Here is an 8,043-nt window from a genome sequence, read left to right as displayed (position 1 = left end):
TTCAAAGCAATGATTGTAAGGGTGCTCAAACAATTTGGTGAGAACTACAAGCAACTTAATAAGAATTATGAAGAGCTCACTGGGAACTACTTCAGCTTGAAAAAAGAAGTAGAAGCTATACATAAAAGTCAAGAGGAAATAAAGACTTACATAGCTGATATGAAAAATATCTTAGAAGGGTTCAATAGTAGTTTAGAAGAAGCTGAAGACTGAATCAGCGACTTGCAAGACAACATAGAGAAAAACACCCAAAAAGAGCAGCAAATGGAAAAAAAAGTTTAAAAAGCAGGAGGACAGTTTAAGAGAACTGTGGGATAATACAAAACATAACAACATTTGCATTATAGGGGTACTGGAAGGAGAAGAATCAGAGAAAGAAATAGAGAACCTGTTTAAAGAAATAATGGCAGAAAACTTTCCTCAACTGGTGAAGGAAAAAGTCACACAAGTCCAGGAAACAAGCAAGATGAACCCCAGAAAACCCACAGCTAGACACATCATAATAAAAGTGGCAAACATTAAGAAAAAGAAAGAATCTTAAAGGAAGCAAGAGAGAGACAGAAAGTTACCTACAAGGGAGCTCCCATTAGACTGTCAGCTGATTTCTCAATAGAAATGCTGCAGGTCAGAAGGGAGTGGCATGAAGTGTACAAAGTAATGCAAGGCAAGGGTCTGAATCTGAGACTACTCTATCCAGCAAGGCTATCATTCACAATGGAAGGAGAAATAAAGAGCTTCATGGATAAAAAACAAAAAAACAAAAAACAAAAACAAAAAAAAACTAAAGGAATTTACCACCACCAAACCAGTGCTGCAAGAAATGCTGAAGGGACTGTTGGAAGAAGAAGAAGGAAAAGGAGAAGGAGAAGAAGAAACAGAGAGAAAGAAAAAAGAACACAGGCATAAAATAAAAATGGCAACTAATAACTATCTATTAATAATAACCTTAAATGTAAATGGCTTAAATGCTCCAATCAAAAGACAATGGGTAGCTGACTGGATAAGAAAGCATGACCCATGTATATGCCGTCTATAAGAAACTCACCTCACAACAAAAGACTCACACAGGATGAAATTGAAGGAATGGAAAAAAATTTACCAAGAAAACGGAAATAAAAAAAAAAAAAGCTGGTGTAGGAATACTCATATCCAACATGATAGACTTCAAAACAAGGGCCATAATAAGAGACAAAAATGTCACTATATAATGTTAAAAGGATCAATCTGACAAGATGATATAACATTGGTAAATGTAGGCGCACCAAATATGGGAGCTCCAAAATGTATTAAAAAACTTCTGGAGGACTTCAAGAAAGAGATCAATAGCAATACAATCTTAGTGGGTGATTTTAACACCCCACATACACCACTGGATAGATCTTCTAGACAAAAACTTAACGAGGACAGAGAGTCCTTAAATGACAACCTAGATCAGTTGGATTTAATAGATATTTACAGAACATTTCACTCCAAAGCTGCAGAATATACATTCTTCTCAAGTGCACAAGGGACATTCTCAAAGATAGACCACATGTTAGGACACAAAGTAAGTCTCTATAAATTCAAAAAGATTGAAATCATATCAAGCATCTTCTCAGACCACAATGGCATGAAACTAAAACTCAATTATAACAAAAACACACAAAAACATTCAAACATTTGGAGGCTAAATAGCATGATATTAAACAATGAATGGGTTACCACTGAGATCCAGGAAGAAATTAAAAACTACCTGGAAACCAATGAAAATGAACACACAACGACACAAAATCTATGGGATGCAGCAAAAGCAGTCCTGAGAGGAAAGTTCATGGTACTACAGGCCTACATCAAGAAACAAAAACATTTCCTCATTTACTCTCTAACCCTACAACTTAAAGAACTAGAAAGAAAACAAAAAGAAATACCCAGAGCAAGTAGAAGGAAAGAAATAGTAAAGGTCAGAGCAAAAATAAATGATATAGAGACTAAAAAAAAAAAAAAAAAAAAACAGTTCAAAAGATCAATGAAACAAAAAGCTGGTTCTTTGAAAAGATAAACAAGATCTATGAACCTTTAGCCAAACTAATGAAGAAACAGAAAGAGAGGACCCCAATAAACAAAATCAGAAACAAAAGAGCAGAATTAACAACTGACACCACAGGAATACAAAGGATCATCAAAACACACTATGAACATTTATATGCCAACAAGCAAAACAAGCCAAGCACAGAGAAAGACAAATATGACATGATCTCACTTATTTCTGGAATATAATGAACTAAACAAACTGATGAACAAAATAGACCCAGAGACATAGAAGCAGGGTACAGACTGACATTCCTCAGAAGTGGAGTGGGAGAGGGAAGGTATAAACCACAGAACTTATATGCATGTGTGCATAACCGATGGACATAGACAACAAAACTGGGGATGAGGTGGGAGGAGATAGGGAGGAGGAGTTAATGGGGGGAAAAGGAGAAAGAAACATCTGTAACAAAAATAAATTGATAATAAAAAAAAGTTAAAGCAAAAATATATATATGTATATATATTTTTTTCAGATTTGTTGTTTATTTAGGAGGATAGTTCAAGTTACCTAATATGCCATGATTAAAATTATTTTTTTGTTAATCAGTAAACACTCCAATAAAACTAAAGCTTATAACTGTACAAACAAGAGCAATCTGCTCTTGTAAGTATCCTTTCCTCTTGATCATAACCTTTATTAATACCTTCCCAGTTTCTTACCTTTTAGTGCACAATTGCAGCATTTTTATAGTGGTGATTACAAAAATATTCTTCAATGGGAATTCAACTGCAGTTATATATATATATTTTTAATTTGTTACTTTTTCAAGAGTTAATAAATGTTAACAAATTTCTCCCTACCCCAAACCCCCATAAGATCTCTCTCCTGAAATACTTTGGCCTGTAATCTGGCCTGATTTCCAGGGGATTTTCTTTATCATTTTTATTTGTTTCTCTGTATCCTGACCACATGGCTTTTCTTTCTTGATTTTTTTTTCTTCTAATTTTGAGCAAAGCACAGACTCCAGCTTGTTAAGAGAAAAACTGTACATATAGCAATGTTTCTGAGATATAGAGTATCTGAAAATACCTCTAAAAAGCAAACAGAAAACTTTGTTCCCAACTGAAATATCAGTTTTTTAAGGTTGGATGTGATTTTCCTCCAGAATATTGAAGCCATTATATTTAGTGTCTTCTCTCAACCTCTGCCGCTAAGAATTCAATTACAATTCTCAGTCACTGACATTTTAAAATCATCTCCTTCTATTTCTGGAAATTTTGCTGTTGCTGTGGAAGTTCATAATAATATAATTTCATGTATGTGTATATTTTTTAAAATTTATTGGGAGCATACTCAGTGATCTATCCCAACATGGATACTTATGTTCATAATTCTGGGAAATTTTCTTATTTGATTTATTCCCTCTGGTTTCTCTCTGTTCTCAATTCCTAAAATTTTTATTAGTTGACTATAGGATCACTATAGGTTCGGTACTTTTTCATTGTTAATTCCTTTATCTTTTTTTTCCCTCCATATTCTACAAATCGCTTAAGAGTTTAGGTCTAAACATCTTTTATCTGTCATATATTTAATGGCTGAGAGATTATTTTTTTCTCATGTTCTTTATTACATAATCCTATTCTGGTTTCATGATCAATATCAAGTTTATCTGATTATGCCTATTATAATTTTTAATTATGTTTTTATATCTTTATATTGTTTTTTTTGTATGTTTTTCATCCTCTTTTCAACAGTTCTCCCCCACTCTGGTGTAGGTTTTTATCTTTCATATTAAATTATTTTTTATAAAGGGCTGATAATTATTAGTGGTTCAATCATTTAAAACTGAAAGACCAAGTAATTGATTGGAAGCTCTGTGTACATTGGTGGAACTTATAAAGTGGTAGGTTTTCCCATGGAGCATGCTGATGGAAATTCAGTTACTTTGTTGGAATGTAGACAGATGTCATAATATAAATATATTGCCTTTATTCATATTCGCCAAAGAAGTCACCACTTTCCTCTGTGGTAACACAGTTCTTATTTTCATTTGAGGGTGAGGATGAGGGTAAAGTAAGAGTTTGAAAAATATTCCAGTGCTCTTGAAGAGGTGCAGCAGAAGGTGGCTGCTTAGCCATCATTCATTTAGTAAGTTGGCTTTTAATTAATACCTTTGTTTTTTCTAAAACATAGTTCCCTATCCTCTGTTATTCTTGATATTTCTGGGTGTATGTCTAGTAGTTTATTAAGTTTCTGGTTTTTGTTACAAAGATGAGGGAGTGGTGCTGGCCAGAAAGAATCACTGTTGGCTCATAGAATGGGATGTGGGAGAAAATGTAGGGGCCTAATTGCCCTTAGACCTTTCAGTCAATTTCGTATGACTCCCAGATCCCTTACTTCCAGTTATACTGCTGCCTTTAATTCCTGAGCCTTATCAGAGTGTTGCCTGTTTCAAGGAATTGTTTTTCCTCTTGCTGTGACTTGATATTAAGCTTTCTCAACTTTTGTTGCTTCTCCAGATATTTTCAGTCTTCCAAAAGCTTGTTGATATCTTTAATAATACTTTCTACACCTCGCTGGTATTAAACGTTGGGTTAATATTAGTTATAGCTCCAGTCTAATTTATTACAAATACAGGAGAAGATAAAAATATGTTTGTTTGTTTGTTTCTTAATCCTCACCTGAGGATGTTTTTTCATTGATTATTTTTTTTAGAGAGAATAAAAGGGAAGGAGAGAAAGAGAGGGAGAAATATCAATGTGAGAGAGACACACTGATCGGTTGCCTCCTGCATGCACACCAAATGGGTCCGGGGATCTAACCTGCAACCAAGGTACATGCCCTTCACTGGGAATTGAATCCATGACCCTTCGGTCTACAGGCCATGTTTCAACCACTGAGCCAAACCAGCCAGGACTAAAAATATGTTTCTAATCCATTATCTTTTACCTGAAGTCAAATAAAATAAAGTTTACGTTTATCTAAACCTGAATCATTAAGCATTTTTTCCCTTCTCTTTGCTGTTATCCTATGAGTGTTAACTTACTCTTTTGGTACACACTGAGTGCTAATATTTAGAAAAATATCAAAACACTTCATAGGCATGTGACTTCGGATGGTGTTCCATTCTTCATAATAGCATTACATTTTGAATAGTTTATTTTGTTAGGAGAAACATAAGTAATTTAGCAGTTAAAAAATCAAATTTAATTGGTTATATGAACTATATTCTACCTATAGTTAAGAAGTAAAATTTGATAAAGAAGAGATATACATACAATGGGATATTATCCAGTCATGAGAAAAATGAAAATCTTGCCATTTTCAGCAACATGGAAAGATCTTTAAGTGCATTATGTTAAAAGAAGTGTCAGACATGGAAAGATAAATACTGTGTAATATATATTTTTAATTAAAAACTCTTTTTTTCTTTGTTGATTTTAGAGAGAGAAGAAGTGAGATGGAGAGAGAGACAGAAGCATCGATGAGAGAGAACATCGATTAAATGCCTCCTCATACCCCCCCCACTGGGGATCAAGCCCACAACCTGGGCATGTGGCCTGACCAGGAATCAAACTGGCGACCTCTTGGTGCATGGTTCCACGCTCAACCACTAAGCCACATCGACTGTACTGTGTAATATCTTTTATATGTGAATCTAAAATTGAACCTCACAGAAACAGAGTAGAGTGGTGATTATCTGGGGCTAGCGATGGTGAAAAAGGGAAAAAGAGATGGTTGGTCAAAGGGTACAAACTTCTAGTTAGAAGTTGAATAAATTTTAGGGATGCAATGTTCATTATAGTTAATAATACTATATTACATGCTTGATAGTAGCTAAGAGAGTTGATCTTGAATGTTCTCACCACAAAAAAAGAAATGGTAATTATGTGATGAGACAAGGGTGTTAGCTAATGCTATGGTGGTGATCATTTTGTAATATATAAATGTATCAAATCAACACATGTACACCTTCAACTTACACAATGTTATATGTTAATTATATCTAAATAAAACTGAGGGGGTAAGTTTAGTAGAATGTAATTATGTGAGTGTAAATATTAAAAGAGAAATTGAATTGTTTAACTATATATAATGAAAAGGGGTTCAAAGAGAAAAAATGTAGAATACAAGAATTTCTTATAGTATTTTCTGTGAAATAGGTTTGCAGTGGAAGTAATAATATTCTAGTAGTTCTACATTTTTTATCACAAAGAACATTGTGAGTTGGGACGAGTATATTCTAAATCCATGATTCTATCTACTTTAGAGTTTTGTTAGAAGTTAGAACTTTATGTTTTGTTTAAACTTTTATATTACATAAAGGAAAATAGTTTGGTTAGTAAAACCATAAGCTGATACAATTTGCAAAATGATGGATAGTTTCTTTTTTCCCAGCCAGAAACTAAAGTTCTTTTCATAATTAAACTTATATTGAATAAAAATACAATTTCAATGATTTCAATATGCCACTCTTCTTAAAGCAAACTTCATTTGTTATATGTCAAAAAAAAAAAAACACTGTCAATATGTGATATTAGGAGTACAGCACTTCTGTGAATGATTCATTGTTTAGTATATTAACTTGTGAAAAGGAAAATTAGAATCATAATTCTTCTAAAGCTAACTTAAAACTTACTTTTTTGTATAGGAAAAAGATAAATGATTCTTTTTTATATTCCATATATCTTAAATATGAGAATGATTTACAGTCAAGTAAAATAAATCTTAAAGTATAAAAAGTGATTAAAAATTAATTTGTAGTTTTTTTGTCCCAAAACATGTTATAGACTTCATTTCATGTTAAAAGAACACCCAATACTTTTATTATCAATAGAAGTTTTGTACAATTATTAACTTGCAAATCTGTAGTTTCAGAGTCATTAAATTAGGAACTTAAAATTAGGCTGATGTTTTTATTAAAATCTAGCATGTGGATTTTGTATGAGTAATTTTAAAATGATAGAGAATATGTAATTTATGAAATGTTCTATGATTTCATCCATCTTCTTCTCTTAGGTCAATCAAGCACCAAAATCTGCGAATTCTTTCTCAGAAAATGAGGAGATAGAGGCAGTTAGGCAGTGAGGGACGGGACCTGGGGAAGGGATCTTGGAAAGGGAAGGCTGAGACACCTGGGAGACTTGGGGCTGAGCATACAAGCAGGCAACCCAGCGCCCAGCATATCAGGAGGTTTATTCAGCCTCTACTGATCTCAAAATAAAGCTAAAATCAACCTGGCTAATTATACCTTCAAGGCCAGAAAACCCCAGCCCTCATTTATAGAAATGTAAATTAGAAGCTCCCTGAAAGAGCACAGGTCAATTTCATAACACAACAAACAAACAAACAAAACCCAGAAAGGCTGGTTTCAAGCAGGCAACAGGTTTGCTGAATCAGTTTTGCTGCAAAAACAATAGAGTATGCTTCTATCACAGAAAGCCAGGTCACCTTAGAATGGACTATAGGAAACCAAAGTTGGATTGGGAGGAGAAACCAAAAGCAAGCAAAAGATTGCTCTAAGGGTGTTTCCCTTCTTCCTCATTAATAGTCTGGGAGAAGTTGAAATTATCAAAAAAAGGAAAGCTACTGATGTGCCTATAGATGACCTAGGGCTGAAACCAGTCAAATGGGAAACACAAGCTTTTGAATGGATGGATGTTGCTAAGGCAGAATTTCTTGAAAGGGCCAATCAGAGGATAGCAAGATGTATTTCTGTGCTCGCTACTGCAGCACATATACTAAAAATTGGAATGATACAGAGAAGATTAGCATGGCCCCTGTGCAAGGATGACAATCAAATTCGTGAAGCGTTCCATATTTTTCAAGGGTTAGAGAATATATTTGAAGAAATAGTGACAGAAAACTTTCCTAAATTGGTAAAGGAAGAAGGCATTCAAGTTCAAGAAGCACAGAGAGCCCAAGTAAGAAGAACCCAAACAGGCACACACCAACAAACATAGTAATTAAAATGCCAAAAATTGAAGACAAACAGAGAATCCTAAAGGCAGCGAGAGATAAGCAACAGGTTA

General features: G+C 33.9%; 1 non-coding gene across 1 annotated transcript; it reads left to right on the top strand.

Moving 5' to 3' along the window:
* Nucleotides 1-7,728: 7,728 nt before the first annotated feature.
* Nucleotides 7,729-7,836, top strand: LOC118642938. Its single transcript, XR_004961847.1, has one exon. It is a non-coding gene; the product is annotated as a U6 spliceosomal RNA (small nuclear RNA).
* Nucleotides 7,837-8,043: the final 207 nt, after the last annotated feature.

This window comes from Molossus molossus, unplaced genomic scaffold, assembly GCF_014108415.1.
Source record: "Molossus molossus isolate mMolMol1 unplaced genomic scaffold, mMolMol1.p scaffold_m16_p_3, whole genome shotgun sequence".
NCBI classification, from domain to species: domain Eukaryota; kingdom Metazoa; phylum Chordata; class Mammalia; order Chiroptera; family Molossidae; genus Molossus; species Molossus molossus.
Note: the sequence above shows the minus strand (reverse complement) of the source record. Positions and strands in the feature narration are given on the sequence as shown.